Here is a 17721-nt window from a genome sequence, read left to right as displayed (position 1 = left end):
TTCATTATTGTATTTTCACATATCCTGGAGGGATGTCCCACAGGCGATCAGTTACTGGAGTGAAGCATCGTCAGTTCCCCTTTAAACCTCCCTGAAATCCATCTGTTTCTCTCTGTCCATGTCCCCTTTCTCATGACTGCGTGGTGGTGACACACGCCACAACTCCCACGGCATATAAGGGAAACATTCTGTCCGTCTGGGAGGAAATTAAACAGTTTGCCTTTCAATCATCGGTTTTCCCCAAACATGTGTCTGGTTTTCAGCAGGCCAGTATTCAGCAATGTGATAGAATAACGGGAACGTTGTTGAGAATTATTTGAAGCTCGTGAAATCCATACATTTGATGATTTCATCCTCTGTATTGACACAGTGCTATCAGTGGTATTGATTTTGAATATCACTCAGCAATACTAGCACGTACGCAAGAGAGAAATCACAATGTAAAATCACAAAGAACAAGAAAGATGGTTCACAGTAAAATCCTCCAGTGTTACAGTAAAGGCATGCAGGGCTATAGATCATTTTAATTGTGGGATATTCCTGGGCGGGAACCCCTTTTGGTCTTATAACCCTTCTGGACGGGGAACCCCTCTTGGGGTTCTGTACAGTATTCAAAAATTATAAATATTTGATGCTGGTATATAAATATTTGAAGTTTTTCAGAAAACTTGGGTCTGGGTTTTCAAGGCATTTTTTTAATCGGCCTCAGTCCAAAATGGGTTAAAATTGTCAAAAAATCTGTATTTATGTGAATTTGGCATTTGCAGTGGAGAGGCTTCCAGAGCACAGCAAATATATCTTTATCAGATTTGAATGGTAGACATTTTACATTGTTGTACAGTGTACATCTATAGATAGGAGCTTCCTACACTCACTGTGCAGTTCCATTCTGCATGCGTCTCCTTTTCATATGAAAAACAAGTCATGTTGTTTAGGTTTAGGTTATGGACTATGCGAATATCAAAAGTTGTCTGTGTTATAGTGCACTACCTTTTAATTTAAGTCTGAGGTTGTGAAAATGGACCCAAATGGACACACAGTGTTAAAGTGGAATGTGACTCTTTGAGGTTTGACCATTTAGCCGTGTATATGATTTTAACCCCTACCCACACTATTTAGCATTGAGCTTTAAAAAATAAACAAAGAAAAAGAGAGAATATTTCTACATTTCAAGTGGTTAAACTACGGGCGCACAGAATGTTTTGCAGTGTGATGTGCTGTGAACTTGCAGATCAGCTGTGTGGTTAAATGATATGCGTATTCTCGTCCCTCCTGCCTTTCTTAGCTCTTCTCCAACACACAGCAGCCTACTATGTGTTCTTTAATTAAAGGGGATGGAGAGATGGGAAGAGAGACATACAGAGACAGAAGCATACTGTAGTTACCGTGGGAATGCGTGCCTGTCACCAAATATCCAGTCTATACATTTACACACGAAGTACGTAATAGAAACGATTGTGGTGAGCTGTAGCAGCTGCCCCCCCCGTCCCCCCCCATCCCGTCCCCTCCCCCCTCGCGGGATCTGATGACTCCAACTCCCACGTTGCACCTGTTCGCTGCCAGAACAGAGGGACTTTGTGTCGTGTGTGCGGAGTTCTAATTACACACACTATCTCTGTTATTCCCAGCTTACCCCACCCACGATCACAAACCATCATCTGTTGTCGAGGGCGAGACAAATGTTTGCAACTTTCCTACATGTTGACACCTTAAGACTGACTCATTGATTGATGTGAGAGCAGTGATGCTCAGCAGACATGTATGAACATACAGTGGCATGATGCATCTCCGGTGGTGGTGGTGTTGAGGCGGTGGGTGGAAACTGCTTCTTTGTCTATTTCTCAAGTTAATAACCATTTCAAAAGTGGTTAATGCACATGGGGGTTTCGTCAGAGGCTCGCACCGACCCAGCTCGTTTGAGCGATGGCGTCTTTCCTTCCCTCTAACCGGACTAATAACGGCAATCATTCAGACAGTCCGCCTCTGAAACAGCAGCAGGACCAATCATCACCGCTCTGTTGCCTCTTTGCTGTCCCTCTCTGCCTCTCTCCGCTCTCACATCCCCCCTCCCCCTCCCCAACCCCACCCCCTTCCTCCTCCTCTTGATTTGTGTTTTACTTTCAGGTCTTGATGTTTCCATTAGTGCGACTCTGGCTGCAGCAGTTTGTAGCAAAGGTTCCCTCCCACTCAGCCCTCCCACACACAATTACCACTGTAGAAGCCCAGTGCATGCTAAATCGTCGCCACTGAAGTGTTGCCATTGGGTGGGATTCACTTCTGTCACTGCTATTACGAATACTATTAACCCCACAAGACCCGGATATATTTCTATTTGCAAAAAAGAGATTTCAACCTTACAACTATGTTGTACTACTAGGACTTTGCAGAGGAAATTACGTTAAAAACATTAAGCAATAATTATTAAAATAATAATCAAAAAAATAATTGACATTTGGGGGATATATTTCACATGTACATGTACATTCTAATGATCACAAATATATATTAAAGGCATTTTACGAAAAAAAAATCAGGGTTAAAGGTTAAAGGTTAAAAAATGTTAAAAAGCCATTAAGCCGTTTTCTGCCTACATTTTGACATGCCCAAATAACGACGCGGCTTGTAATTGGTTAACAGACCACCAAAGGCAATTGCAGTGAGCAAGCCTATAAGCCGCCTCCTCTCCATTACATTCGACATGTGTGTAACAAATTATTGAAGCTTTTCAACTTGGGAAATGAAGTCAACTTCTTTTAGAGGCAAAATCCCTAGTCTGATGTCAATGAGCAATAATGCAATACGACTGGATCTGAGGCGCATGAGGTGCCAATAGACATAAACCTTTCCCATCATTAAACAGATCATTGAGAAGGAAAGGTGCTTGAGAAGAGAAATATGTACAAGGAAAAAAAGTGCTTCTCTCCTGCAGCTGCAATGGGGAATGTTCAGAATTGGGAGTAAATCGGATTCATACAATATGTGCAGGAAGGTATGAACATGCATCTAGATTAATTCCATCTCGAGGTAACAAGAACAATTGGGCGAGTGTACTGTTCTCAGGGTGTCGTCTGTGACACAAATCAACAGTCAGCCAAACTGTTCAATAAAAGTCAGGATTCAACTCAGTTGGCCTTTATTGAGATGCTTTCATAAACAATGAGTGAAACTGTAAAATAGAAACAAAGTAAACAATCAGCTCAATAACATAAGATAGCCTGAGCATATAATAGGACTAAGCATTCAGTAATTTTGTAACATACAACCTCACACAAAGTTCCCAAAGTATCACAAAACAATTCTCAGATCAAGCTTACAAACACGAGTCATGGCAATTGTACACAAAGAAAACTTACAAGAGATGGTTTCAAGCCTAAAACAAAGAATGACAGTAGCAGCTTCTGTGTGCGTGTTTGCTCCTAGGCTGCTGGAGAAAAACTGACTTCTGCTGTCCTGCACACCTGAAATGACTGAACCTCAATTGGCTGCGCAATTGGCTCCTAATTACACATCAAAGCTAGACTAAAAGTACACACATTAATGGCTCCTAATCACACATCAAAGCTAAGCTAAATGCACACACATCAGGGGGTGTCAAACCTATCTAATAAACTGAATGACTGGAACAGCACAGCGAGAGGTATAGTTTCTAAAAACGTGTACGTCACCAAGAGGGGGGCGGCGTCTGAAAAGCTAGGGACGGCCCTCTCGTGGGCTTTAAATTCTAGCCTACATCACTCAGAATAGAGTGACGGTGGTATGTTTTTGTAAATATTGAGCTTGTTCTTGGCAACAACATAGTGAACCAACACCAGGATGGATAGAAAGAACGTCGGGCCCAAATACATTACAAGGACAAGGAAAATGTTGTAACACGGCTGTGCTTAGATACTTTGTTGAACGTTATGTCTCTGCGCCCGTGCGCCGTACAGCCGAGATTCAAGCCATTCTACGTATTTTTTTAAACTCGTCAATCTGGTTCCTTGGTGCTGTCTCCATGCTGGAAAGCTGAAAATGTAATTCCGTTTTCTGGCTCATTCCCTCGACGTGACCTGCTGTGGCACTTATTTACTGAGCAAGTCTGCACCATTGTGAGGTCAGTTTAAAAAAAAGAACGTATACGCACTAGGGCTGTCAGAACGAATTTCATAATATGAAAGAAATTCGAATATTAAAAAATATATATATATTCGAAAGCTAAAATTGCCATTCGAATGGAGCTTTTATCATTTATTAATTCTATTTAATATTTTTATTTTGTTTTATGTTATTTTATCCGCTCACTAAATGTATTGAGTAACGAATCTACCGCTGTGAAATCTCCCATCTGCACGCACGCACACACGGTCACACGCGCGCCTCGTCACCTCCTCCCTCCTCTGCACGCATGCACACACGCAGTCGCACAGGGCACAGCGCGCTGCAACTAAGAAGAATCACTCGCATGTTTTATTAGTACCGTCGAGTCTGTCGCATATTGTGGACAGTTTGAAAATGCGGGTCCTACGTGCATTAAACCATTAACGTTGGTCCGGCTGGTTTCATTTTGTCCTACGCGATTACGTGAATCAGCATGGCTGCGCCTGCAGTAGGCTATTACCAAAACAAACACATGGTAGGCTACTTTTGTGTTGCACATGGAAAGCAACTGAAAACGACCATGGATATATTAAAGACAGTTCCCCTGTGCTGCTGTGCACAGCGGAGATAATGCAAAACTCCAGGTACGAACCAAAACACTGACTGTCTGAAGCTGATCATCCACGACTATATCTCCAGACTAGTCCTGCAGTCCCGCAATGAAGGAAAGACAATCTCGCCTCTCACTATAGTCCACTACAATGCCATTCTAGCCTTAAAACCTACATTTATGTGTTATTCAACAATTACTTTAGCGCAAAATATAGGCATCTCTATATATCTTCATTGCTATTTACTAATGATGGCCTGTTCATCGTGACAGCATTCCGTTTAAAAAGAAAAAAGAAAAAGTTCATGATTCCTGACTAGCCTACTCACTACTCAGACTATACTGTATCAGAAGTATACAACGTTCACTGTAAAATGCATTTGCACTATAGACAGACAACAATCTTACCGTGCTGAGTGCACTGTGCTCAATAAAACAACAGTTTAAACGCTATTTTGTGCCGAAAACCATTATTACATGTTCTGAAAGTACTGTTTGTCGTTTGGAAGGGGGGGCCCTCTAGTGGACAGAACGTGCATCGTCAAAACCTTGTTATTCTGTGTATTATTATAGGCTAAATATGAGCTAAAATACAATGTAAATATTCGAATATATTCGAAAATTACAAATAATTAAGCAATGAAAATCGAATTGGATTATAGAGGTGAACTGACAGCCCTAATACGCACACCGGATAGTGTAAACAATCAATGTAAACAAACCAGACAAGCCAACAAGTATGGCGGCCACTACCACGTGACACATATGTTGACGCCCCCTCCAGGAGATATTGGTACACACTATAGGCTACTGGCTAGCTAAACACAGATTGGTTCACTTCGTGCCGCACTATGAGATCTTTTAAATTGTGAAAATCTTTGAATTATGATTTTGAAAGTGAACATATTTTACTACAATTTTAGCTTCTGGGGGTACAGTACATGGAATAAAACTATTTTGAGATGGGGGTCCGGGGCCAAATATATAGGCTTATAATTCCGGGGCGTTCTTCGCCGTCCTTGACCATTGAAGATTTTTTTTACAGTAATCAGCCTCGTGTCTTAAAGGGTTAATTGAGATCTGAATGTCAATATAACGATCAAATGTTTAACTTTCTGGTATGAGTCTAACAATAATTGTTCAGTCTCTGAAGGGGAAGCGATGCATGAGTTAACAACGCCTGTGTTTAATGTCAAAGAGTTTTGTGAACCGGACTACGGAGCCATCTTCAACAATCAAGTTGAAGTTCCCCACTGCATATAAACTGTAGGTTCATTATCCTCATCGCGTTCATATCCTGCCGAACACCAAAACGTGCAGATCGATCTACAAGATCGCAACACGTCGCACGACCTGCACCAGCAACACGTTGTGAGCTTTTAAATCAGCTATTTCCGTAGTATATATGGGGCTTACATTGGCACATGATGCTGTTCAAACGTCAAACCCGTTCCAACAGCTTTTCCTCATTCTCATCTCAGTGTGTTCCCCTAACGTGATGTTTTTAGGATGTCTGGCCTTTTGGAAAATCACTTTGTGATTGAATGCTGATGTGTGCAGTTTGTTTTAGTATGCCATGCCCAAACGTCTGGAGGCGCTCCCCTTCATGTTGTCCCAACACAGAGAAAATATTTTCATACATGTAAATGCTGTGTCAATATCCGCTCCTGTTCAATGGAAGCTTCCCCCATCTTCTGTTATTCACATGCACACACACCACCCGCACGCACACACACACACGCACCCATGCACGGCACGCACGCGCATGGTCACACGCACGCATGCGCGGGCATGCACGCACACACACACACACACACACACACACACACACACACACACACACACACACACACACACACACACACACACACACACAAGATACAGTCAATGTCATGTTACAGTTGATCCTCAGATACAAAATCAAAACCAATAAAATCTATCGGTGTTGCAGATCTCTCAGTAATATGGTTTGACAGTTGAAGCAGAGGAAATGATAGGTTACTTTCAATGGAATTGGTTCCACCCAACTTGATTTATAAAAAACAGATACTGGAAATAAAATCTTAAAATAAATTACCATAATCTCATAAAGTAGACACCTAAAGTAGACATCTTAAATCATGACAAATTCATCTTGAATCCTCACATTAAAAATGTCATCTAAAATGGCTAACACTGAATAGTAAACTTTGTTACATTACACGCGAACAAAAAAGAAACATCATTGAAATTGTATTATGGTACTGCATTTGTGATTAACAATCTCAAACAGATTACACAGCTCGCTTCCTCTCTTCAAGAAACTAAACATTTGTGATTTTTTTAAAATAAAAATACAAAAATCACGTGACTTCAAGTAATTCCTAATCTTCCCCCCACCTTGTTCAATAGCTGCTTTAGATTAGGAAAATCACAACTATGCAATGCACAATGCAAACAACAATTTCAGTCCCAGTTCAGTTCAAGTTCAACTTTATTAGAAGACATCATTGCATAACAGTATGAATTATGATGTTTCTTACAATTCAATTCAAGAGGACCGCTCTATTAACAAATAACGAAAACAAATCATCAACCATCAAAACACAAAAATTGCTATCACTTCTGGTAAAGCTTGTATGCTCTTGGGAGGAACAACATCTGGTGCCTTTGCGTATGACTCACATGCAGTCCTCCCATTCCTTAGATTGTAGCGACTTGTATTTGTAGACAGGCTCTGGATCATTGGACTGGTCTCTTCTCTCAGTAGTCGATTGAATTCTCTTAGAGTGGCCTCCTCTCTTCTCGCCTCCAAGGGAAGGTATTAAAAAGTAGGGAGGATTTAAAAATGAAAGTCTTCACTTTAAAGGAGCTAAAGTTTCCTATTTACTTATGTCTGTGTGCTATTGTCTACAATATGCCTATATGTCAGCATGCTTGTATGTGCGTACACATATATCCAGACTATCCACACATAGGTTTATGTGTCTAACAGTGACCACCTGCAGTGCTCTCTCCCTCCAGTCTGAGGAGAGGTCAGGTTGTTGGAGACCTCTGGGTCTCCCTAGGCCGTATTAGAGGCCGCAATCTGAGGATCCACTGTTTCAAACTCCCATCAGAGCCACCAGATACGTGGTCGGTTTACACAGATGGCTGTCATATGGCTGGAGAGCTCCATATTCAGCATGCACATGCAGCTGCATGCCCGCACGCACGCACGCACACACACGCATGCACACACAGACTTGGTGCATTCATAGATAGATTATATTATATTACACTATGACATTTATTATAATTGCTATTGCTACAACTTGTATTTGCACTATATTGCATATAGTTTTTTATTATTGCTTGGCTCCTGTTATCACTGCTTGTAGCTATATTTATTATTTAAAAAGGATCCACAAGGATCAATTCTAGGGTCTATTCTGTTCTCTTCTAACTACTTCTAACTGGCTCTGATTATGGGAAACTATACATTACCATATTAATGCAGGCGACACATTTCCATAACGCCATCACCATGGTCCAATACAACAATAAAGTCAAAGTAAACACTGTAAAAGTAACCTAGCCAATGGTTTATTAAATTATAACTATTGACTGGGATCAAGTTCGTTTTTTCAGTGTGTGATTGGCACGTAACACCTTGAGGGCCCGGGCCTATTTAATCCATTAATAAAATGTGCCCATCATCAGCAAGCACCTCTAGGCTTGCTGACGATGGATCAGTTTTCATAACACTAATTTGACGGAGATTATCAATCTCGGTCTCGGGCACATGACCGGGCACTTGAACTTGACGGTGATTTACGTCATGGGCCCCGATGGTGTAAGTGTGGACATATTGAGTAATGTATGTTAATGGAAATGTAGCATTTATTACTACAGTAAATCAGTGGTTCTATGCCATTAATTTTACACTATAGGGCTGGGTATAAACTCAGATGGGAGAACGCGGGATCTAACACTGTGGTTTCGCTGGTTTGTGGGCTCTGTCTGTCAGAGAGATCATGTTGCGTTGTGAGTGATAGCATGCAGAGAGTGGGGATCACTGTACCCCGTTAAAAGACCGGGGGAGAGGGAGACATAAGAAAAAATAAAGATACAGACCCACTCTTGACTGAGAAGCCAGGTGTGTTATGGTTGGCTAGGCCACTTCTGCTGAATGCACATACCGTATAGGCTCAAATCCATTGTGTTTGCATACATCCCCTAACACTCATGCACACGCTTCTGCTGTTGGGTGGAAACCTTGCACAATCTTGTGCACTCAGTTACATATTCCCCATATTTTCTATAGGGATATCACTATAGCAATAAGCAATCAGGTAAGGCCCAAAGTAAATCAACATAGTTAACATGAGCCAGTGCATACCGTTTCCCTATGCTCTTTGCTAAATCAAAGCACAGGCAGAAATCAAGACACCTCACCCAGCCGCTTTTATCACAGCCTCCTATAATGGAAGCCACACTGCGCGGCCACCATCTTGGCTCTGATCCCTCCCTATGATCCGGCTCCCAGGACAGATTCCCTGGTTCTGGTGCCAGTAATGGGAAAGCCAGGAGCCATGCATGCAGCTCCCGTGCTCCGCTGTCACAGCCGGTGAGGAGGAGGAGGAATGGGTCAAGCCTCTGGGGTGATATGTGGAAGTGACCGTCACGGCCTCAGTCGTGTCCTCATCCATCATACTGGTATAGCGCCAGTCCCATTCGACAGGTGTGTGCGTGTATGCCTGTGTGTGTGCACATAATATGTGCATGCATATAGAAGACGCATGTGTTTATGCTTATGTCTGTGTGTGAGTGTTGTCTGAAGGTTTACTTGCGGAAGTGATTTTATAGGTCAGCCTCTACACTACAGTATGCATTCGTGTGTGTACGCTTTCTTCGTGTGTATGAGCTAACACAAAGCAGAGTCAATCCGTGGGACAAAATGGACAAATGGACACTTCCACGTGTCACTCTGCCAAAGTGACATGTGGAAGTGTCCATTTGTCCCACGGTGCATTGTCATCCATCATGCCTGCCTGGCCCAGTGACGTGTGTGTATTTATGTAGGTGAGTTTTGGGTCGAGGACAGGAGCACAGAGAGGGGTTGGAGTGAAAAAACAGGCAGGTGAAAATCTTCCATCCATGTCTTGAATAGGATTACTTATGTCCACTCCATTTTAGGACACTGCAACACATAACAGAGCTAGACGTAGCATAAAAGCAGCCACAACTGTAGACTAAACATCTGGATACAGCATCAAGAGACTAAAGGGTATGATCCTCAACAAGAGACGTGTACTGTAACTACAGGCGGCAGCGCACATGCTTAAACAAAGCGCATCGGGCAAAACAGCCAGGTGATCAAATAAAGAATTACGGGGCAGAATGGATTCAACCAGACATTGAGTCTTGATTCTAATATCAAACTTTCATCTGCCGGCCCTTTTATTGCCCCATCCTACCTACAGTACCACAACTTTAGCATCAAAACAGCTAGGAGGGAACAGTGTGACTCCACGGCTTGTGGAGAAAAGTAGACATTAACAATATTTGAGTCTAAAGATGCACTTCGAGGTGCAAGAAAGGAGCACACAGCAGACCATAGGAAACAATGGTTTGGCTGGGTTTATAGGAACACATCCCGGAGTGATCACCCTGAGAATGTCTTTTTTTTTTAAGGGTTTCATTTATTGGCTTACAATTGTAGCCTGTCTACACAGTACCGTTTTATTAACGAGACACACATTATCTTATGCAAGAAACGTTTGGACACAAAGGACACTTTGTGTGATAATGGAAAATTAGGCAATTGAATTTGAATAATCTCCTGTGAAGTTCAGATCAATGTGGGAATTATGGTAAGTGGCATTTGGCCTTCCATGTGTTGTAAGAGGAATGTGAAACTGATTCCAACCAAACAATTACGGAAATTGTGAATTAAGGAAATTAGTGTGTGTGTGTGTGTGTGTGTGTGTGTGTGTGTGTGTGTGTGTGAGTGTGTGTGTGTGTGTGTGTGTGTGTGTGTGTGTGCGCGCGCACTGTATGCCATGCATGTTTGTATGTATGCATGCATGGGTCCGTGATATGAACAATGACAAGTAAATTGAATCAGAGTGGTCCCATCCTGCTCTTGGGCAGGACCACCATGAGCTGCCGCTGCAAGGGAAATGCTCTGGCACTTTCTATCAGCCTCCATTCTCTGACTGTGGGCTTTGAAGTGGCTCAGAAGCAATATGACGCCCCCGCAACCCCCACCCCCACCCCCCCACAGAAAAAAACCCATATAGGATGATGGTCTGTGACCAATGAAAACCAGAAATGTCTTTTCAAGCTCTGACATTAATTGCCGTACCGATTTGACAAATAAACATCCAGCTATATGAAAAAAAAAGTCAAAGAAAAGAAACGCCCGTTGTTTGATGTAGACGGGCAGAAACAAAAGGAGTTTTAATGGGAACCAAATGTTGCGTAAAAAGCGGTATACATTCACGTCCGTTCAAATGTGTGTAAATGTGAGTCAGATTGAGTGTCTGTCTGTGCCGCTACAGTATATTTGCTGGATCTGTCAATTATGTGTGCTACATTCTATGCTGCTCCTGCATAAGTTCTCCACCTACATGGCACATGCCACAGCAACGCCTTCTCACTGTCTGGACTCAGGTTTTCTTGCTCATGTCTGAGGGGAGGAAAGGAGTACCTAGACAACCCTTAGCGATAATGACTGTAGTGTAGAATTAAGCAATAAGAGGGTGTGCTTTAACGCCATTAATGCACGCCTGTGATGTTGCAGGAACATGCCCGCAGGGCGAGTTCTGAAAGGCAGTGTAGTATTGCAATTATACAGTTAATTAACAGTTAACCTTAAAACTAAGATTCGCAAAAAAATCATACGTTTTTAATGACAGATGTAGCCACTACGACCACAAATGTCCCAACAAACTATAGCTAGCCTAGCAACCCAGTCGGCTGTGCTCTGGGAGAACAGAGCAGATAATTTATATGTTTTGATTAGGCGTTCCATCATGCTCGTTATTTTGAAGCACAGCTAGATGGCTTTATCAACCAATCAGATTGCTTCCTCGAAACGACCTGTTCCTGGCTGTTCTTCAGTTACGTGGATGTATTCTACTGTAGAATGTTCCGTATACATGGGTAAAGGTCCTTGCACACTGTTGCATTTTTCTGATTTTTAGCAGCGAAGTAGTAGATGAGTTGGGGAGAAGGCAATACCGTGGAAAGGTACAGTCATGTTTGTTCCAGATGTCAGAGATAATCATAAAACCCATTACACTATGGTATATCCGTCGTTATCTCTGTGTCACCAATTTAAATGTTGTTATTGATCTCCTGTTCACAGACACCTTCAGACATGTTTACATTCTGCTGACTCTAACTTATGACCTCCAAGGTCAGCATGTAACACATGCCAGACATCTACACACACACGCACGCACGCATGCACGCACGTGCACGCACGCACGCACGCACATGCATGCAAACGCACACACACACACACACACACACACACACACACACACACACACACACACACACACACACACACACACACACACACACACACACACACACTTGTTTAGATAGGATGTACACAGTCAAACAACTTCAGTATTCAACTTAAAACTGGATCCATTATGCATTAGCACTTTTGCAGCATTTTTATATTCAGATGTCGCCAGTCTAAGCCAGGGTAGTACTGTGTGGTGTGGCATATGAATGTTGTCTGGCTTCTATGCCTATGAAACCTCCAGCCATTGTTATTCTCGTCATGCAATTAGTGGACAGAATAAGTCCACAAAACCAACAACACGATCGGATCAAACATGCTCAAAGCATCCGCTTTGGTTGTGTGAAGAGAACTGTGGAGAAACGTTGGGGTTTTTCAAGTCTATATTTACACTCTTTTAGACTAAGTGGCAAACACTTCCCTTGAAGAAAATCTTTTAGTTGTGGGAAAAACACTTCAATGCTATGTTTGTAAATTTAACAATATGCTAGCAGTTTTTCACATTTGGTATTCACTATTGTGAAACTTTACATTTTGGAAAGTTACAGAGGCGCTGTAGTGAATGCAATATTATGCTCTGACAACACAGTGACAGAAGTATGTCTAGTCTTTTTGCAATTATAAAGTATTGTTCACCAGTGCATGACGTCAAAATGTGCCAAAATACCAGTGGTACAGTATGCTTTTAAAGTCTTCTTGCAAAACCCATTTGGAGAACTTCAAAAAGGAGTCACTGGTGCTTTATCCATTGTAATACTCTGTAAGTGGGGTTGTTTTTTCCCCCAGACTGACAGCCAGCTAAAGCTCTCCCCTCTAAGGTGACCTCTCGGCACTGTGATGTGTTCCAGGGCCCACAGCCAAAGTAACCTAACTTGAGAAAAAGCTCAGTCACTGGCAGATTAAGAAGTGTGGAGAGTGGAGCAAGCCAAGCAACACACACAAGATACATTGCAGACAGCCTGCCCATGCACACCTCTCTAAATAAATGGACGTCTTGACCTATGTTTTGGTCAGATGAGGTCAGACCCTGGACTCCTTCAACACCTTGTCTGATCCTATCTCGTCTCAGCTCCTTTCAACAGTATGTGTTTGTTTTCATGTTGCGAACCATCCCACATTCTGCCTGATAACACTCCATATCAATGACTCTTCCACGGGAATCCCAGAAGGTATTTTCCTCTCCCCTACTGTCTTGTATTTCTGTTCTCACTTCATTCTCTGCTTCACTCGCCTGAGTTTTGGAGAAAAGTGTACGAGTAAGAGGTATTTTCCCACTGATATCTTCACTTTAAATGCTATGTGTAAGGCATGATGCCTGGCAGACGCACACCCTCCCACTCCCACCCCCCTCACAAGCCTTCACCATCCTACTGTATATTGGGATGAGTCAGGATGTGGAGGATGGGTGCACTGCAGGACATCCTGGCCAAAGGCAACCATGGGCTGCCAAGATAACGATATAGATGACACACACACAAACACACACACACACACACACACACACACACACACACACACACTGGTGCAATTGCACGCCCTGCTTTTCTGTGTCCATTTGTCGTACGGGCTGTTGAAGGAGCCTATAAACAGAGACATGAGGGTATACGAGTCTCTGACCATTAAAGGTGAAGTTTACTCCCATGCATAAGTACAGGTTTATGGGTCCACTTGGGCAGTGGAGAGTGAGCTACATTAGGCGAGGCCAGAAAAAACATGGACACTTCCTCTCCGTCTGTTAGGTCTAGTCAGCTGTTTACTAAAAAGGCTTCTTCACCAACTGTCTGAAAGACTGAGTCTGACACCCTAAAAATTATGAATTGCGATTGTGACCACCACTTTTGTTATTTTTTATTATGTTTTCTTTTGTGGCTTTCGCCTTTATTTTATATTTGTTATGGAGGGACAGACAGTAGGCTGATGGGAAATGGGGAGAGAGATGGGGGGAAGACATGCAGTATAAAGGCCGTCGGGATCGGGAGTCTGAGTAATGGCGAGAAATAGCAGAGACATAAAATAACATAACATAAAATAAATAATAAATGAAAATTCCAACATACTAGAGTAGACAACTAAAGCAGCAAAAACAACTGTATATGGAACCTGCTACAACTCGACTAATTGTATTGTGACCCAGTATTTGTATATTTTTATCAAAATAAAATACAGATGTATCTTTGCCCATCACCATCTCTGGGTGCGCTGTGGCTCATCAGGAGGTAGAGCAGGTCGCCCAATGATCTGTGGCTTGGAGGTTCGAATCCTGGCTCCTCCTGTCTATATGTCGAAGTGTCCTTGGGCAAGACACTGAACCCTACATTGCCTCCAATGAGTTGGTGGGTGTGAGCTTGCCACCATTGGTGTGTGGGAAGTGAGGACGCTGATGTCGACTGTTCGCTGCTTCACCTCCCAATGTATATGAATGAACCATTGTAAAGCACTTTGAGCACTTGGAAAAGTGCTATAAAAATGCCATGCATTAAATACAAAATACTGGTTTGAGAAATGTTTTTGTAGATCGGGTTTAAGTAGGCTACATGTGAATTAAATCAATATTATGAATGACAGATTCATAGAAGGGTGCAATTTATGACAATAAAAGTGTTTTTTTTTTTGGGGGGGGGGGGGGGGGGGGTTGCCCACGTTTAGTGATTATGTGAAACTGAAGAATTAAAATAAAACATCTAATTTATTTAGGATATTAATGTATTATTCTGCTATTCTTTAGTATGCCTAAAGCGATTCAGATGGGGTAAACAGTGCAAAGTATTCAGGCCATTCAAATATAAGGTTTACATGAATTAAAATGTGTTTGTTCTGGATCGTCTGCCTTACATCCCACCCACCACAATCTGTCCCATCAGTTAGTGCCTATCACTGCCGGGTCATAGTTCACCAATGCTGAATCCGACGTGTCATTCTTCACGCTAGTGCACGTGCATCAGCTTTGTCAACTTGTCACACGTATGTGCCCGTATCCATACTGACACCAGGATACTGAGCAGGACACACATCTGAACAGGCTCATCAGCAAATAATAAAATATACTGAGCTTGTCTGACCTTTTATGGGTTATGCAGTAATAGTTATAACAAAAGTAAACCATCTTTAATGCATCTTTTAGGACATTTCCATGAGTCACTAGTTGAAGGTGATATGAGGTCTGTCTCAATGTTCTGAGGGTGGGTAAGCCAATCAGTAGAGTATATAAGTGACATTTAACTATATCAGTTGGCCAGATGGTCAAGGCTCCAAGAAGGAGAACAAGGCAGGAAAGGAAAGAAAGTTTGAGCGCTTTTACCACAAAAAGTACAGGTAAAGGTTTTTCTTCTGTGTGGGTACAACCAAGAGGTATCTCTTCACTTGTTTACAAGCTTTGCTACAAACTGTCGCTGTGTACTATATACCACAAAAAGTACAGGTAAAGGGTTTTCTTCTGTGTGGGTCTTAGATATTTAAAAGCTTTTGCCACAAACACAAACGGTAAAACCAAAAGGCCTCTTCACTAATTTACAAGCTTTGCTACAAACTGTACAACCAAAGGGTCTCTTAACTATTTAAAAAACAACCGCAGTCTCGGAAGACTATAGATATCTTGTGCCTGGAAGTTATGTCTTTATTGACGCAGCTTCTGCTGTGACTGAGAAGACAATACGTGAGAGGCAGACTCGGCCGCAAATGACACATTTGTAAATCGGTCCTGGGGTTGTTGAAGGCGTGGCGGTGTCCAGTTGTTTTTGCTCCCTCTTTGTCCTAGCGTTATGGTGTTAAGCCAGGGTGGTTTCATAATGTGAGCAGCCTGCTGTGGAGTGCCTGCTGCCACTGAAGACGGTCTTTTGCTGCATCTTCCCACGTGACAGGGCTGAAGTTAAATGTCTTGAGATCTTGTTTGCAGATCTTGTAGTGTAGCTGGGGGTGGCCAAGGGCCAATCTGTCTCTTGTCAGATTTCATTTTTTTTGGCTTTCGCATTTATTTTATATATTTTTTATGGAGGGACAGACAGTAGGCTGACAAGAAATGGGGAGAGAGATGGGGGGGGAAGACATGCATTAAAGGCCGTCGGGATCGGGAGTCGAACCCGCAGCACTGTCCGGCACACTGCCAGACTGGATTACCAGCCAAGGTGCCTGGACCACTGAGCCATGGTCCAGGCCTGTCAGATGATAGTTAAACATAGAGGATGTCCTTTGGGACGTGGCCACTAGGGATGGCCAAAAGGAAAGATTGTATTAACCGGTTACCGCCAGCACTTGTCGGCTAATTAATCGTTAGCCGTTAAGGAAAAAAAAGCGCTGTTTTGCGCATTCAAAATAGACAAATACACCGTTTACACGTGGCCTGCTGTCAATCAGTGCACTAGTGCGTAGGCTACAGTCTTCTATACGCACATATGTATCGCGGACCGATCAGGAAGGATTAGAGGGAGAGAGAGAGAGAGAGAGAGAGAGAGAGAAAGAAAGAAAGAGAAAGAGAAAGAGAGAAAGACAGAAAGACGTGTTAGAGAGAGCGTCTCTCTAACGCGCGCGAGCGAGAAAGAGAGAACGTCAGAGAGAGAGAGAGAGAGAGAAGGGGGGGGGGGGTCCCGTTAGCAACAAGCTAACAGCATACCGGTACGTTCGTTCTATGATCCATAAAACGACAGATCTGCCGTTTAAGGAACCAACGTTCGTTGCATGAAGGGCAGATCTGCGGGCGCGCAATGCTGTGTGTGTTTTCGTCTTTTTTTCTTTTTCCCTCCTGCTTCCACAGTCCACTAGTACTACATGCAGTTGCTTTGGTGTTTTTGTTTTGGGGGAAGTAAGTCACGGCACATGCGTGGTTGCACTGACAGTAAAGGTGGAAAGAGGGGGTGTCTGTGTGTGTGTGTGTGTGTGTGCTTGGTGCTTTGGCCGCGGTGCCCGCTCTCGGCGCTTCAAAATAAAATATATATTTTTTTATCGGTGAACCATTAGCCGTTAGTGTTGTCGGTAAACAAATTAATAAACGGCTAACGGCTAACGGTTGTCGATTGGACACCCCTAGTGGCCACCGTCCATCCGTCGGACATGGCCCAGCCAGCAGAGACGTGGCCACTGAGTTTAGCATGGAGTGACAGCATCCCAGACGTAATGCTGGTGTCTTTCCTTTCTTTGTTTTGTTTTGTGCACAAATTTACAGCCCACTTGTCAGGATGATATCCCTTAGCTTCATGCAATGAAGCAGGCAGGCTGTGGCGGGACAGAACCTAATTGGCTGCCCAGCCTGAGGGCCTATAGGCAAGATGTATGGAGACCCTGTGTTGAACAAGCAACAGGACCCCTCTCTGCCTCGCTGGCATGATCCAAAGGAATGGTGAACCAATACATTGGGCGTTGGTTTGATTGCAGGAGTTGCCAGAATAGTTCTACACACACTGACCTGCCTAACGGAGTCCAAGCTGTGTTTTCAGTCAGGGTTTTCTCCCTTAGCCTTTTCCAATCCAGAGGATACCCACAAGGCAGCAGAGGGGAGGACTATTTGACCCATATTTGGGGCAGTGGTTGGAGGACGCAATGG

The sequence above is a fragment of the Protomyctophum bolini genome, assembly GCF_963924005.1.
Source record: "Protomyctophum bolini genome assembly, chromosome: 4".
NCBI classification, from domain to species: domain Eukaryota; kingdom Metazoa; phylum Chordata; class Actinopteri; order Myctophiformes; family Myctophidae; genus Protomyctophum; species Protomyctophum bolini.
This window is presented reverse-complemented; position numbering follows the sequence as displayed.